This window comes from Lepidochelys kempii, chromosome 4 (genome assembly GCF_965140265.1).
Source record: "Lepidochelys kempii isolate rLepKem1 chromosome 4, rLepKem1.hap2, whole genome shotgun sequence".
Classification (NCBI taxonomy): Eukaryota; Metazoa; Chordata; order Testudines; family Cheloniidae; genus Lepidochelys; species Lepidochelys kempii.
Window position 1 is genome coordinate 133,330,414 of NC_133259.1, and position 17,681 is coordinate 133,348,094.

Below are 17,681 nucleotides of genomic sequence, written 5' to 3' on the forward strand. Positions count from 1 at the left end.
AGCTGGGGGGTGTTGCAGCACCCCCCACACCCCTAGTTCTAGCACCTATGTTTGACTGTACTATACAAAGTATTGCTACTGTTGTGAATAGCAGTGTGATGGGGTCAGGACTCACCACCACTGGCACCTCCTGGTGGCTGCTCCGGGATTAGCTTGTCACCTGTGAAGTGCCCTCTGCACATGGTGTCTCACCCATCATCTGCTCTGCTGGTTTGGGACCCACATTGCCCCCGACTCAGCAGCATCCTCTTCAGGACACGGCCCTCTGGCAGTGCCCACTACTCCATTCTCACCCCCTTCCACAGGGTGGGGGGGGGGAGGTGTAACAGTCTTTTGGCTTGCACCTGCCTCAGTGGCCAACCACAACCGCGAAGTCTAGCCCTCTCCTCAGGGCAAGTTGCAGTCTGTCTCAGCCACACTCCTCAGTTGCCAGGTGCAGTGTAAGCAGGGGAAGGGGGACTCAGGCCCACCTACTACTCTGGGTCCCAACCCAGGGACCCTCTAGCAGCAGCCTCTCTCTGCCCTCCTTCTCTCCCCTCTTGTCCACCTATCTTCCCTGGGCCACTTCCCCTTTAGCCCCATGCACCTCCTTGACCCTTTTTAGCAGAGGTCACAGCCTGGCAGGTAACTGGGCCAGAGCTGCTCTCTACTCCCTCAAGCCTGCCCAGCACTGCTCTGTCCAAGGTGCTACCTCCTTACCTCAGGAGCCAGTCCTCCTCCCTTGCTAGTCAGGGAGAGACTGCCCTCTCCTTTGCTAGGCAGCCTTTATATAGGGCTCAGCCCGGCACTGATTGGCTCTCCCCAGGCCCTTGCTGATTGACTGCTGGTCTGCACAGCCTCTCTGGCCTGTTCCAGCCCTTTCTCATGGAGTGGGGTAGCTGCCCACCCACTTCCCAGGACCCAATAGGTACAAGCAGCAATCTTATTTCTGTTAGCCTTTTGTTTAAGTCTGTGTGCCAACAGCTTGCCAGCTCTCCCACCAGATTTCTAGTAGTTTTGCTTCAAACAGAATAAAGCAAACTCAGCCCTTTGGGACAGAAGTTTGTTGAGTTCCCATCTTAGATTGATGGGGGTTCTGAGTTTCTCTGGGGAGGGGGGAAGAATCTATGTCCAAGGCCTTAATTTCCTTTGCAAGGGTATCAAGTCTATGTTCTCTCCATTTCTTTTTAAAGAGATGATACAGCCTCTGATGCAGGCTTTAAAGGCTTCCCAAAGTGTGGCAGCTGATGAAGCAGTGGGGGCATTTGTTTTAAAAAAGAACTTCAAACTCCTGTTGGATGGAGTTAACAAACGATGCATCAAACAGCAGAGAGGTATTGAATCTCCACATTTTAGTTGGGGGGGGGGGGTGCATACTCTGGGGGCCTAAAAGACACACGTATAGGCACATGGTCAGATAGAACAGTACCAATGCCACAATTGGTGACAGAACTGATCAAGTCTTGTAACGCTAAGAAATAGTTCAAATCTTAAATATGTTGAATGAGCTGTGGGGAAAAAACCTGTAGTCCCTGGCTTTAGGTTTACCCAGTCTCCACACATCATATATACATGGCTGATCTAGGTTTACAGGAAGTACCTGACAAATATTTGTGCTTTTATATGAAGATGGAGAAGATTTATAAAGGACTGGGTCTAGATTTTCATTAAGCTCTCTAGCTATAATAATAGGATGGTGGCCCATGTCATTAATACTCCTAAAAAATTAGGGAAAATATTGGGATCATTCTGGTTTGGCCCATAGAGATTGGCAAAGAGGATTATAGAATTGCCAATTTCAGCCTTGAGCACAGCAAATCTGCCCTCACTGTCAGACCCTGTGCTCAGAATACTAACTTTCACCTTTTTATGGATTAGTAGAGCAACACCTCACTTTCAAATTAAAGCAACTAGAAATCAAGAGGCCTATCCAATTCCTCATCAGTTCACAAGCTTCAAGTTTTGTCAGATGTGTCTCCTGGAGCATGGCAATGTTAATATCTTTTTAAAGCATTGAGTATTTTTTTTCTTGTAATAAGGTTATTAAACCCCTTATAGTCCAAGGGGCACAGGAAATTATCAGAGCCACCATTGTTAAAATGTACTGGATAAAATGTACAGTTGCTTTGTGAATAAATGAGACATTGCAAATTTTCCTGAGCATCATATCGTTCTTGCATATCAAAGCAGCGAACGTTATATAATCCAGGGGTAAGGTGTCGCTTCCCAGTACATATTCTACAGGAGTGGGAAGGAAATTCCCAACATGGGAGGGTAACAAGGAGAGGCAGAAAGAGGAATTAAAGAAGTGAAAAAACAAAACAGAAAAGACAGGATAGACAAATACACATTAGTTGCAGGGAGTGGCTCCTCCCCGTCCTGGTCTGTGGGCGGCCAATCCACCCCTCTACATCTCCAGGGGTTGCCTGACGTGGGGATCAGCAGGACAACGGGAGACATGAGTTCAGGCCTGTGGGCAGGGCCGAACAAACACACACAGTTATGGACCCCCAGCTCCTGGTCAGGGCAGTAAAGAGTCTGAGGGGCTCAGGGCTGCACAGCAAACAGTAGGGCCTCCTAGCTCTGGTGGAGGGCTGACAAGCACAGGCTTCTTGCTTAAGAGAGGGGGACACTGTCCCACATGGATTTGGGTGGCAGGGGGGACACAGGCCCACCCACTCCACTGCATCCCAGCCCAGGTCTCTAACAGTGGCAGAGTGGTCTGCCACCGGGTCCGTGGGGTCCTGACCGCAACACACCGACTCACTTGCTCTCAGTGTTGCAGCCAGACAGGGGTCAGCTACCCCGGGCCACTTCCCAACTCCCCCTCAGGGTACTGGCTCTGGAGAGGGTCATCCTGGAAGAAGGCTTCTGTCAGCGTTTGCAGCTCCTCCATGCTCAGGTCTGTAAATGGCCCTGGTGGTCCTGACCAGTCCTCTGCTCCCTCAGGGTCTGCAGCAGCCGCCCAGCTCAGGAGCTCACAGGAGGGGTCTGGCTCCTCCAGTGGCTGCCTCCCAACGGAGTTCTCCAGCCCACCTTTTATACTTCCAGTCCCGCCCACTAACTTCCAGTGGGAAGGGTGAGCGTGGTATGGCTCCACCCCCCAGGATTCAATGAGGGACCCCTCCCACTCCAGGTCTGTGGGCAGCCAATCTGCCCCACTACAGTAACATACAATCAAAAAGAAGAATCTGTTTAAAGCGTCCAAAATACGGATCAGGTGAAATTTGAAGATGCTCACAGCCTCTGAGTCCCCAAACATCTCAACTATAGTAACCACCTATTACCAACAGAACCTTGATACATTAATCCATAAGGAAGCACCATCTAATAAAGCACTTATTATATATAATTACTTATCAAATGATAGATTCTACACTGATGCTCCTTTTCCATCAGTTAAGGCAATAGGAAGTAAATTGATAATATCCCTTCAGCCCCAATCATAGGGAAAAAAAGAAAAGGAACTAAAATATCAATATCAACTAGCGCCCATCAACTTGTTTGGAGCAGCCATATCAGATCTCATCGAGCAATACATACATTTCATATGGTCAGATCATTCCATAGATGTCTCCTCTTACAAGGGAGGTGTTTGCAGATTTCTGAGGTATTTTTCTGCCTCAAGAAGGGAACTGAATGATACTATCTTCTCACCATTCTTAACATGGCATGTGGCCAGGTATTTAATAAAATACCTCCAGTCCATCTTCCTGGCCAATTGTTTTTCTTGGTTAAAAGCTGCCCTCATTGCAACCACATACATCATGGGCATAATATTGAAAGAACAGTATTTTAATTGTTGGTTCTCCCCATAACAATCCCTTTTTTTCTCTGCATTTATACAGTATAAACTCCTTAGTTGTAAACTTGGAACTTCACAGTCAGTGCTCTAAGCTGACCTCCTTGGGGCAAGGGCCCAGTGTACCCACTCTACATCAAAACAAAAATCTACCAGCAGATCTGACAATTTAGCAGTTTAAGGACAAATTCAGAGGAATTGCATTTCTCTATTTCCTCAGGGACACCCACAATCCTGATGTTACGTCATCATGAGCAGCTTTCTAGATCAATTGGTCTTAATAGCCTTGATATCATTACAGTTCTTCATAACCTGTCATTTGTTCTCTTTACAGTCATCTTCCACTTCAGGTATTCTGTGTTCTGCTCCACCCATCCATCTCGATAGAGCGTGTAGTGCACCCTGAATCTCATTCATGGGTGGTCTATAAGGTGGAAACTGTAGATTTAATTTCAACATTTTCTGCAGTCACCCATGGGCCGTTTCAGAGCTCAAGCAACCTGCATCCATCCTGGTCACAGCATTCTCTGGTGTTTCTATTACAATGTTTCTTAATGATTGCATCTAATACCTGGTGGAATAACCTGCCGTGGGATGTGCTGGAAGCCCCATTGCTTGGGACACTTAACATTAGACTACAGGTAGATCTAGTAAATATACAGTAGGGAACCAGCCTGCTGAGGTAGAGATGGGCTGGCTTACCTTCCATCGCTAAACTTCCATGATTCTATTCACTAAAAGAAAAGAGTTAAACCCTGGTGAATCTTACCCAGGTGACTTGAAATGATCAGAACACGTCTTGTTTGAGCTGAGCCCACTCCACCCCTCCCCCCCGCCCCTTCCAGTTGTCCAATTCCCTGAACAATTCCTGAGGTTGGACCGTATCCGAGGACAGATCTCACAGCAGTCATGCTTGCTTGGTCAGCACTGTGTTCTGGCTTGGCATTCTGATGTCAGATATCTGTGACAAACAGAATAAGGCAACTATCCTGCAAAATCAAGAAATTCAGCCTAGGGCATCTAGCCAAGGAGCTGTATGAAGCTGGTTTATCCCGCTGATAAAGTGCCAAGCGCAGAGAGAAGTATTGAACAAAGCGTAGGAAAAGGCAATATTTTGTATCTATTTAGTGCTTGGGCAATATAGGGCTTCTCAAACGCTGGGCTCATTTCAGCAAAAATCCCAGCGGCTTGAATGACATCAACACAAACTACCAGCCGGGTCTACAGGGGGCAGGCAGTTAGCGCACAGCACATGAGAGCGTTCCATGGTCACTGCAGCCTGCAGCTTGCCCCGCTGCAAAGGAACAAAGCTCAAGAGAAGAAGCAGCTGCAGCAGCTGGGACCCATGGAGATTTGCCCTCAACAGCACTCCAGGCAGGCTCGGTGAGACGTTCTCTGCCTTCCGGGAGTTTACCACAGACCAAACGAAGACTTGGCTCTCCTTCAGCACCCAACTGCCCCCCGCCCCATTTTGCTGCAGCTGCTGCTTGAGCCTCCAAGACCCACCACCTTCCCCAAGGCTCACCAGCTGCCACTAAATCAGGACTAGAACTCAGAAATCCCCCATTCCCAGCCCTGTGCATAAACCAAGAGACCTCACTTCCCATCGCAGGATGGGAAAGTCTTGAATAAGCATTAATAACCCCCAGAGCACCCCTTTGAGTTAATTAGTGTACCCAGTGAGTTTACACATGGAGAAGCCTGCAGCTTCCTCAGAAGCATCCACTCCTGATTGCCCTCAGAGGCAGGATTCTGGACTATGGGGTCATAGGACTGATCTGGTATGGCAATTCCTATCAACTGAGGCGCAGAGACAGTAACTTTCCCTGGACCACCAACCAAATCAGCAACAAATGACAGCAGAGCCAAGGAATCTCTGCTCTAACCATTCAGCCACAGTCCCTCCCTATCCACATCAGACCAGGAGCAGTGCATCATTCTTGCCTAATATCTAGTACTTAGGCACATAAGTCTCCTACACTTAGGTTCTGCCTCTTTCTAGCCTCTGCAGCTCTCCCACATGCCTGTGCATGCTTTATGTGTTTAGATTCCACTCCCCAGCAGGCGAGCTGGATATGAGGAATGTCACCAGGTTCCTCTCCCACTTCATCTTCAAAGGATGCTGAACTGTTTGTTCATGTCTCTGCTACATCTTGGTGGAATTATGGCATCTTACGGTCTCTTTGGGTATCTCCCAGCAGGACAGTCAATTGAAAACAACAGATTTTAAATGCCTCTGCCATCATTTCAGCCAGACATGATGAGTTGGTTTTTCCTCCTGTTTTACCTGATTGTATTTCACTAGAGTAGGGTAGCATGCTGGACTATCAGAGTGTCAATGGATCTTGCATTTTGTGTAGGGCATCTTGACCTTATTGCATTTTTATTGGGAATATTCCTCTACCGAGGAGGAAGGGCTCTGTTAGTGCAAATCTCCAGCTCTCTGCCTCAGTTTCCCCTCTACCAGGGGGATAACACTTGCAACCTTCATTACTAGGAACGTTTCAAATATACAGGCCTGTGTCTAGTCCACGGGTGAGCAAACTTTTTGGCCCAAGGGCCATATTGGAGTTGCAAAACTGTATGGAGGGCTTGGTAGGGAAGACTGTTCTTCCCCAAACAGCCTGGCCCCTGCCCCCTATCTGCCCCCTCCCACCTTCCACCCCCTGACAGCCCCCCCCCCATAACTCTCACCCCATCCAACTCCTTGTCCCCTGACCGCCCCCTCCCTGGACCCCCTGCCCCTAACTGCCCCCCCCCGGGAACCCATACCCTATCCAATCCCCCCTGCTCCCTGTCCCCTGACTGCCCTGACCCCTATCCACACTCCTTCCCCCTGACAGGCGCCCTGGGACTTCCACGCCTATTCATCCCCAGTCCCCTGACCGCCCCCCCTCCCAGAACCCCCAACCCATCCAACCACCCCTTGCTTTCTGTCCCCTGACTGACCCCCGGAACCTCTCTGCTCCCCATCCCCTTACCATGCCAGAGCCAGCCACACCGCTACGCTGCCCAGCAGGAGCGGCAGGCCAGAGCTCAGGCATCACAGAGAGCTGAGGCTGCAGGGCTGGGGGGACAGCAGGGGAGGAGCCAGGGGCTAGCGTCCCCAGCCGGGAGCTCAGGGGCCAGGCAGGATGGTCCCACGGGCTGGATGTGACCCGCAGGCCACAGTTTGCCTACCTCTGGTCTAGTCTCACCAGGAGTTTTGCCAATGACTTCAATGGGTGCAAGATCAAGGTCTTTGTCTTAAACGTCTACCTGCTGGTCACTTGTGGGTGACATTCAGTTGTCTTACAAAAGCTACATCTATTTGCATTCCAACTAGGGCCTACTCTGCCAGCCTGTCTATCACTTCTATTGAATGCTGTTACAAGTCCGTGGATAGAGTTACCACTACATACTGGGGTCTTTTGGAACTTCAGGACAACAGCTGACACAGAACTCAGGTCCTTCTACTCCCAAACCAGAGAGTCCACCACTCAGGTTAAGGGAGCATTAGCTGCTAACAGTGCAGGGTTCATGACACACAGTTGAGCAGTTCTGGTTCCATCCAGCAGTGAGCAGTGACCCACCCACACAATTCTGATTTTTTTTTTCTAAGGGGTCTTGCAAGGATTCATTAAAGTTTACAAAGCATCTGGAAGATTACGAAAAGAGCTTCAGAAAGCCACGGCTGCAGTGTGATCAGAGGAAATACTCCTGTTAATGGGGAATGTCAAGGTTCCTCCCCCACTCTGAACTCTAGGGTACAGATGTGGGGACCTGCATGAAAAACCTCCTAAGCTTATCTTTACCAGCTTAGGTCAAAACTTCCCCAAGGTACAAAATATTACACCCGTTGTCCTTGGACTGGCCGCTACCACCACCAAACTAATACTGGTTACTGGGGAAGAGCTGTTTGGACACGTCCTTCCCCCCAAAATACTTCCCAAAACCTTGCACCCCACTTCCTGGACAAGGTTTGGTAAAAAGCCTCACCAATTTGCCTAGGTGACTACAGACCCAGACCCTTGGATCTTAAGAACAATGAACAATCCTCCCAACACTTGCACCCCCCCTTTCCTGGGAAATGTTGGATAAAAAGCCTCACCAATTTGCATAGGTGACCACAGACCCAAACCCTTGGATCTGAGAACAATGAAAAAGCATTCCGTTTTTTACAAGAAGACTTTTAATAAAAAATAGAAGTAAATAGAAATAAAGAAATCCCCCACTGTAAAATCAGGATGGTAGATATCTTACAGGGTAATTAGATTCAAAAACATAGAGAACCCCTCTAGGCAAAACCTTAAGTTACAAAAAAGATACACAGACAGAAATAGTTATTCTATTCAGCACAATTCTTTTCTCAGCCATTTAAAGAAATCATAATCTAACACATACCTAGCTAGATTACTTACTAAAAGTTCTAAAACTCCATTCCTGTTCTGTCCCTGGCAAGAGCAGCATCCAGAGAGACACAGACCCTTTGTTTCTCTCCCTCCTCCCAGCTTTTGAAAGTATCTTGTCTCCTCATTGGTCATTTTGGTCAGGTGCCAGCGAGGTTACCTTTAGCTTCTTAACCCTTTACAGGTGAGAGGAGCTTTCCCCTAGCCAGGAGGGATTTCAAAGGGGTTTACCCTTCCCTTTATATTTATGACAGGGAAATTATCAAACGAGTTGGGCTCCGGAATGAAATGGGCTTATTAAATGTAAATGGGGAAGCATTTTAGAATAAAACGTTTCTCAAATTGATTTTAAATTAGATCATATTTAACAATATGATCAGGCTCTCTGTTACATGTTGGCTATTAATGCTTGTGCATGGCTCTATTAACCCTCCACCGCTGTTGCCTGGGGGATCCAAATGGATTAATTAGCAGGCTGGTCTCCTCGGTCACCCAAGAGTTCAATGCTGGCCAGTGCTGAGAGCACTCCACACCAAGTAGAATCAGTCGGAACAGACGGCATTCAGCCCCTTTGCAGAATCAAGCCTGAAGTGGATCTGCAGTAATAGCACACCTAACGTGTGGCTAAAACTTCCCTAGCTAACCCTATATAATAGTCCTTTTGCTTCCTTAGCTGGTGAATTTTATATAAGCTTCTTTGGAATATAAAAGCCAAGCAATATAGTCTTCCTAGCAGCTAATTAACTGGCAGCATGTGTATAAAAATGGTTCTGCAAGGCTTTTAAGGATCCTGAGCTCTGGATGGCAATAGCTGCTTCCATTTACTAGTTCACAGAATCAGAGGACTGGAAGGAACCTCGAGAGGTCTTCTAGGACAGTCCCCTGCACTCAGAGCAGGACTAAGTATTTGCTAAGCCATGAGCTGCTACAGCATGATCTAAGAGCCATTGCTCCCTGGGAAGGGCTCATCTTCACAGTGGATCAGGAACAGCAGGAGAGCAGGAATACATACTCACCTGCAGGTTGCAGTTGTTTCTGGGATGGGGGTAGGATTTTCAGAAGTGCTCAGGGCCTGGCCGAAGCCTGCTCCCACTTCTGTCAATGGGAATTTTATTACTCTTGTTTAACATTTATGTTATGATAGCACCTGGAGGCCTCCATCCGGCCAGGCCCCCGTTGTGCCAGGGGCTGCACAAACATGATCAATGGCAAAAGCTACCCCAGAGATCTTAGAATCCAGGACATAACTGGAGGATGAGAGAAACAAATAAGCGGGGCCTGGATGGGCTGGGAAAGATGGATAAGAAAATAACAGGCTGACCCCAATTCTTAGCCAATCAGGAGTGATCACAGCTGGACACTCCATGGGCGCTGTCAAGATCACCCTTGGCTCTAATGGGAGCAGAGTTAGGCCAATGCTCAACACTTCTAAAAATCTCACCCCTGAAGCTGAGACCTGGAGTTTTGGGTCAGGCCTATCTCAAGTGTTGGGTGCTGAGGTGACAGGCACCATCCCGCTTCCAGGGGGGCCACAAAAGTACTTAGGCACCCCGCCTATCACGGTAAGTGCCTAGCCTCACTCAGCCTCTCAGCTTTGCAGTAAAGGTTCCCGCCTCCGGGCATGCACGCTGCTGCCTTCCTCTGGCACCAGGCACCTCTCTCCCACCTAAGCCCCAGAGCCATCCACGAACCAATGGGAGGTTGGCGTTTGGACGCCTAACTCGCATGTGGGGCTCCAGCCAATAGATGTGCTCAGAGGCTCCCTAACCTCCCACAGAACAGCTGGGATGAATCACGTATAACCCTGAGCCCAGTGTTTGAACCCAAGTTTATGGCATTTGCTCATCCCTAGCTAGAGGGAAGAATGGAGACTTAGCGGGTTGGGGGAACCAAACAAACAGCTAGGTCAGCTGTCAAAGCTCCCCCAAGCCGGTGGCCTAACAAGCTGATGGAGTGAAGGCAACAGTACATAAGGGAGCAACAGGACCGGCATCACACCAACAGTGCTACCCCAACGGATCAGGGGCCCATCCGCAGCAGGAGGTGACCTTTCACCATGAGATTAACCACTTAGCTACCAAACCGCTGGGTCGGTGTGTGGAGTAAAAATCCAGCTGTAACAGACCATCCTGCCAGAGAGGCCATGTACACAGCTGGGTGGGGCAGACAATGTATGACCTGAAGCCCTGGCCAGGATCAGGCTGGCATTGAAACACTGTGTATGGTCTGGCTCACTGGAAAGCGGCTGGTTTTCTTTTTTGCCGGTTGGATAGCTTGGCTGCACAAATCCACCCCCCAGCTACTCAACCGGCGAGGCACCTATTTGGAAGAATTATTGGATTTGGATTTCTTATTGACCGTAATATTTTGGTTGCTATCGTACTGCCCAATTGGTACTCGAACCGCCTGCTGCTTTGTCTCATAAGCACACAGATAAAGGCTGTAATGCAGCAGAAGGGACAGTAGGTGGCAATTAGGCAACATCATGATCCCTTCATTCCAATTCCTGGATAACACCACTTCGCGTCCCTCCGTGATCTCCAGCTACTTTTCCAACCTTGATTAAACCCTCTGAGTTATGTTTTCATGCCCCTTGTGGAAGTGGAGCAGTCACACAACACCTGAGTTCATCCAAAGTCTCACAGGTGGAAACAGAACAGAAGCGTTTGGTCTCCCAGTCCCTGTTCTAGGCCAGTCTTCTCCCTGTGCAGCCATATCCTCTGAATGATAAATCCCTCTTCCTGTGTTTCTAAAGAAAGACAGAAAAAGGCTTAAGAAACCCTGCACGGTATGAGAGAGCTCCCCATGCAGAGAGGGGCAGCACTTAGTTGGTAGCACAGAGGGCATACTACGAGCCTGCTGCCATATTGATCTCAGTCGCTATGCACTCAGATAGGATTTCCTCAACCAGATTCATTTAAAGGTCTAGATGGTGACCCCAGCTTCTCCATGCAAAGGGGCACTTTCTCTCTCACTTTCCCCTTCCCTTTAGGGCAGTGAGTCCAAAGGGTTAACCAAGGGTCCTGTCCTTATCCAGCAAATATATTTCTTCTCTCCCCACACCCTCCCTCTTGGAGAATTTGGGCAAGAAAGGGTGACCAGCAGCTCAGCACTCTCCAGCATGGCATGGTCAACCCCCCACCCAGGGATGACCTCAGCCAGCTACACCAAGGTAAAGACTACAGTGCCCGCCCTGGGACTGGAGACTGAGCCAGCTAACTCGTTGTAAAGGCTCACCTCTTTTTGCAGTGAGGACAGCACCTTAGCAAAGAAGGATCTCAAGAGTTCGGCCTTGTCTACTCTTAAATCCTATACCAGCAGAGCTATGCTGACTAGAGAGGTATAGGTTTGTAACCAACATAGCTCTGCCAGGATAAGCCCTAGAGGAGAGGCATTTATACCAGCATGAAAGTGCTTTTGCTGGGATAACTGGGATAGGTCTCTGAGGAACTGGTGTATATTATGGCAGAAGCACTTTCATGCCAGCGTAAGCTGCATCTCCACTAGGAGAGTTTGCTGGTATAGTTACGCTGGTTTGGCTCTGCCAGCAAGACTATTCTAGTGTAGACAAAGCCTAGGAATGAATGCTTTCCTTGGCGATACTCTGTCTTGCTACAGCATAGGGAGCCCAGGTATGAGGGGATCTCTAGCAGGGCCTGCTGCCTCTTGAGTGCCCCCTCATGGCCAATGGTGGCTCACTGGCACTCTGCCTCAGTTTCCTCACTTGGGTAACCCAAGGATCCTATGTCAGGCTCTCTTGCTTGAATAATACCCATCCTGGGGACAATTTATTACAAAACGTAATGCAAATAGTCTGTAACAAAAATCCCAAAATGTAGCCCCTATCACCCCTAATGCCTGTAGTCCTTAAAACCCTGCTCTTCCCAGCAGGAACATACACACACCACTCAGCCTCTGTGCTGGGCATGCATCATCACCATACCCCAGTGTCTTTCACCACACCTAGGCTCCTTGTCCATCTTCCTCCTCTGTCCCTCTCCCAGGACAGCTACCCCACTCTACCCAGCAGAAAACCCCACAGCCTCTCTGCTGGGAGATCATCTTTACCAGGGGAGCACCCCTTATTCCCCTTGGCCCTCTCACCCTCCCCCTGGTCGAGTCTCCAGCGTGGAGACATCAGCAGGTAAGTCCCCTGCTGCTCCCTGCCTTCAGTCCTCTCCAGCCTTGGCTTCAGCTCTCCAACTTAGAGCCAGCAGGCACATCCCTCTGCTACTGCTGCTTCAACCCTTTCCAGCTTTCTGACTCAGGGAGGTCAGCCAGCAAACTCCTCTGCTGCTCCCCTTGCCTTCAGCCTTTCCCCAGGAACCATCTCCTGGCTCTGACAGCTCTCATCTCCTGCCAGGCAGCCCTCACTGCCCAGGTCTCCCTTCCCTCTAGGGCCCATCTGCCCTCCGTCCAGCCCAGTGGAGTGAACTGAAAAGGCACCGGGACACTGGCCCTCCTCCCTCCTGATTCGGCCTCCTGGCTCTGGCAGGGGTTGGAAGCATGGCGGAGGTGACCGAATGACCGGCCAGGCCAAAGGGATGCTGCGCCTGTTTGAAGAGAGAAAGGTCAGTGTGAACCACCCCCAGCAGTTCGGAACCAGGAAGAACCGTGCTTGTTCTCCTGATCCAGCTCAGCTGCTGTCAAAGCAATGCCCAAGATAGTGACTGCCACGCCCTGGCTCTGATTTGACCTTGAATCCGGCTCCTCTCCCTGGGCTGGATGTCTGTATTCCACCCACTCTGCCCATCCCGCAGCCTTGTCAGAGCGCCAGTAAGTTCTTGTGAGGAGATGGCCTTCTCTTCTCAGCATGTGTCCTCCCTGCATCCTCAGACCACAACTGGCAGTAGAAGCAGGAACAGCCATCTAGAATAAAGGAGTGCATGTCATCAACAATTATCTTTCTTGCCACTCATCGGAAAGACAAGGGCAAAGACTGTGGCTCAGTGACCTGTGACAGGGATGCAGCAAGAGCCACGTGAAGGGTTGCAACAAAACCAGGTGGTGGACCTGCCCTGATCTCCGGTTCAGTTACAAACCCTAAACTCACCACGTGACATTGAGGACATCGTGTCACTCCTTGGTGCCTCCGTTTCCCCAGAGGTGAAATGGGGATCATGATACCTGGCAGGGACGTTATGAGCCTAAGGAAGTGCTTGTAAAACCATGGGCAGATTATAAATGTCAAGCATTATTACATAAACAGAGAGGCTACCGGTTTGTCCAGACTCCATCAAGCACAAGCAGGAAAAATACAAATCATGCAGGTGTGTCTTAGCCATTAGATGATGGTGAATGAAATAACAGAGGTGTGTCGGAGGGAGCTTACATTGGTTACTTTCTGACATGTTGCTGCTGGTTGCCTAGTTACACCACCAGTAACTAATCCCTGACACTTCTCTTGTAGATTTTATCTCAGAAGATATCAAAGCTTTAGCCCTGCATTAGATTACCTGGGCATAGAATCACGCACATAAAAGCAGTTGTTCCACTGCACGCAGAGGGGAAGGATTGAATTGTGGTTCAGACACTGGATAAGCAGGAGACCCAAACTCAGTTCCTGGCTGTGTCAGACTCTATGTGACTTTAATCTCTCTGGCCCAGGTCCCCAAAGGTATTGAGGTGCCTAAATCCCATTGTAATCAATTGAGTTAGGCACCTGAACACCTTTGAGGATCTGGGCCCTTATGCCTTAGGTCCACATCCATCAAATGGGGCTAATACTTACCTTCTCCCACCCTTTGTCTTGTCTATTTAGACCAGTGGTTCTCAACTGTGGTCCACCGCTTGTTCAGGGAAACCCCTGGTGCACCGGGTCAGTTTGTTTACCTGCCGCGTCCGCAGGTTCAGCCGATCATGGCTCCCACTGGCTGCGGTTTGCTGCTCCAGGCCAATGGGGGCTGCGGGAAGGGCGGCCAGCACGTCCCTTGGCAAACCGCGGCCAGTGGGAGCTGCAATCGGCCAAACCTGCGGACGCGGCAGGTAAACAAACCAGCCCGGCCCGCCAGGGGCTTTCCCCGAACAAGTGGTGGACCACAGTTGAGAACCACTGATTTAGACAGTCAGCTCTTGGAGAGGCAGCTGTTAGGGCACTGAACTGGGAGGCCAGACACCTGGGGTCTACCTCCAGCTGGGCTCCTGACGTGCTGCATGACCTTAGACAAGTCACTTCCTCTCTCGGGACCTGAGTTCCTCATCTGTAACATGGGGTGCTGGCACTTCCTTGGGCTGCCTGGTCTATTGAAATCGTAAGCTCTTAGGGGCAGGCATTGTCTCTGACTGTGTTTGCACAGCCCTGGCATAGCAGGGCCCCACTCTCCCTTGGCATCTCTAGGCCCTGTTGCAGTAGAACAACACCAGCTCTAACACAGCACTTCTCATCTTTTCTTTAGGTCTCACAGCACTTTGCCTAGGAGGTCGGTTTCATTAACCGCCCTTTGGCAGATGGAAAAACAGAGGCATAGCCCTGGTCTACACTAGGACTTTAGGTCGAATTTAGCAGCGTTAAATCGATGTAAACCTGCACCCGTCCACACGATGAAGCCCTTTATTTTGACTTAAAGGGCTCTTAAAATCGATTTCCTTACTCCACCCCGACAAGTGGATTAGCGCTTAAATTGGCCTTGCCGGGTCGAATTTGGGGTACTGTGGACACAATTTGATGGTACTGGCCTCCGGGAGCTATCCCAGAGTGCTCCATTGTGACTGCTCTGGACAGCACTCTCAACTCAGATGCACGATTGTTTGCCTCTGACGGAGGGAGGGGCGACTGACGACATGGCTTACAGGGTTGGCTTACAGGGAGTTAAAATCAACAAAGGGGGTGGCTTTACATCAAGGAGTATTTCAGGCAGGACTTCACGGAGGGTTCCAATAAGAAATAATGCACCTAATAATAGTGCACCTAAGTTATTGTTCTTATTGGAACAAGGAGGTTAGTCTGGCCTCTGATTGATACATGGCTAGATTTACCTCGCTGCACCTTCTCTGTGAGTGACTGCAGTGTGACCTAAAGGAATGAGTCCCCTAGACGGGGGGGTGGGGGGGTTTGCAAATGAGTACAAAACAAATCTGGTCTATTTCTTGTTTTGATACACTCCATCTATCTTTTACATCTTTGGCTGGCAGCAGACGGTGCAGAGGACTGCATGCCATCCTCATCTCATGGCTGCTTGGCAGAAGATGGTACAATAGGACTGCTAGCCATCCTCATCTCTTGCCTGCCAGGCAGAAGATGATGCAATAGGACTGCTAGCAATCCGTATCACCTGCCTGCTCACCATAAGATGGTTCAATAGGACTGACTGCAGGACTAAAGAGAATGACCTGATCAAGTCACTCCAAATTTAGTCCCTGCGCCCATGTCTGCCCAGGCACTCCTGATCGACCTCACAGAGGCGACCAGGAGCACCTCGGACATGACGATGACGGCTACCAGTCCTATTGCACCGTCTACTGCCACAAGGCAATGGGTTGCTGCTACTGTGTAGCAATGCAGTACCGCGTCTGCCAGCACCCAGGAGACATACGGTGACGGTTAGCTGAGCAGGCTCCATGCTTGCCGTGGTATGGCGTCTGCACAGGTAACTCAGGAAAAAAGGCGCGAAACGATTGTCTGCCCTTGCTTTCACGGAGGGAGGGAGGGAACGGGGGCCTGACGATATGTACCCAGAACCACCCGCGACAATGTTTTAGCCCCATCAGGCATTGGGATTTCAACCCAGAATTCCAATGGGCAGCGGAGACTGCGGGAACTGTGGGATAGCTACCCACAATGCAACACTCCGGAAGTCGACTCTAGCCTTGGTACTGTGGAAGCACTCCGCCGAGTTAATGCACTTAATGCACTTAGAGCATTTTCTGTGGGGACACACACACTCGAATATATAAAACCGATTTCTAAAAAAACGACTTCTATAAATTCGACCTAATTTCGTAGTGTAGACATACCCATAGAGAAGGAGATGACTTGCCCAATGTCACCTGGCAGGGCAGTGTCAGAGCTGGGGATGGATAGCAGGTCTTCTGAGTCCCAGTCTCGTGTCCTCGCCACTAGGATATACCGCCTAAATAAATCATAACCACACCCAACAAAAGCAGCTCTCAAGGCGGGGGCCGGGGGAGGGCGGGAGGGTTGCAGCAGTTTCAACAGCTCCCAGTATCTCTGTAGCACGGAAATCAAGACTAACTCATTGGGCTGAAATTATAGGGCTCTCTTCTCTGGGCAGAGAGCATCTGGTGGTCCCTCCTATCGTGTTTGGGCCCGGGTTCAGCGCTGACACAGCAGGACGAGAGCCACCTTCTGAATCACCCACACCAACACGCAGGTGCTCCTTGGAGATTTCCTAACCAAATCCCAAGCCAGCCCAACCCTGCTTGGCTGGGGAGAGCTGCTAGGAGGCCAACACGGAGGCCTCGGGCTGCATATGTGGAGTCTATTTTCAATTGTTCATAACTCCCCACCTACGAATTACCTCCTGGGCTGAAGTGGCTCATCCCTGAGCTTCACTAGTAGTATATTTGTGGGAGGGGAGGGGTATAAGTGCCAAGTATTAAATCAGCCTCCATATCATCCTACAGATATTAATTTAATTAGGCATATGAATACTTAGCTCTTACATAGCCTCTTCTCTCATTAAGGTGTGGTACAAACACTACCTAGTGAACCTCCCAACACCCCTCTGAGGATAAGTGGATAAGTAGATAAGTATTAACTCCACCTCACAAATGGGGAAACCGAGGCACGGAGCAGCGACATGATTTGCTGAAGGCCACAGAGTCTCCAACACAAGCATAATCTAAAACCCTGGAGCGTGTGAGACCCAGTCCTGTGATCAGGCTTCTAGCCTGCGACTCAAAACAAGCTCTTCTAAAAGCGCAGGCTGTGAAGCCCGGCCTAGCAGAACCCAAAGGCACTCTGAGCCCCTGGGCAGGCAGCTTGCTCACTCCCTTTGAGAAGGCAGCATGTCATACCCCTGAGCTGTTGCTGCACATCAGTGTAGGGAGTGGTGTTGAAGGGCTGCAGTTCAGGCCTGTGCCTAGCCAGAAAGATGAACTAGCACTTAGGGCAATGGACTGGGGTGTGGGGGATGTGGGTTTAAGTCCTGCCTCTTCCACAGTCTCCCAGTGTGATATTGAGCAAGTCACTAGGGCCTGATGGTCGAAGGTATTTAGGTGCATCTAGGGTGACCATAAGTCCCGTTTCAGCCAGGACAGTCCCTTTTTTAGGCTCTGTCCCGGCTGTCCCGACTTTTCTGGCAAATCTGGGCATTTGTCCCGTTTGCTCTTGCAACTGATGATCCGTTCACAAGAACAAACTGGACAAGTGCACAGTTTTGCCAAAAAGAGTGGGGTGCGGGGCATGGAGGAATGTGCAGGGTGGTGGGGACGAGCAGCAATGCCAGTCCCATGAGGGAGGGAGGGCTTGGGAGAGCAGCTTGGGCCAGCCCTGCAGTGGGTGGGTGGCAGTGGGGCCTCGGGATGGCCCCGTACAGGGAGGCTTGGACCAG

At 50.0% G+C, this 17,681-nt stretch overlaps 1 long non-coding RNA gene across 2 annotated transcripts in view; it reads right to left on the reverse strand.

The window, feature by feature from the left end:
• Positions 1-8,033: 8,033 nt before the first annotated feature.
• Positions 8,034-17,681, reverse strand: part of LOC140910875 (uncharacterized) — a 60,789-nt gene continuing 51,141 nt past the window's right edge. Inside the window, exons 4-5 of one of the 2 annotated variants that reach the window (XR_012158781.1) lie at positions 12,866-13,038; positions 8,034-10,910 (exon numbers count right to left, since the gene is read on the reverse strand). This is a non-coding gene — a long non-coding RNA (uncharacterized lncRNA). Of the gene's footprint in view, positions 10,919-12,865; positions 13,039-17,681 lie in introns of both variants that reach the window. The other variant, XR_012158779.1, reaches the window with a different exon arrangement.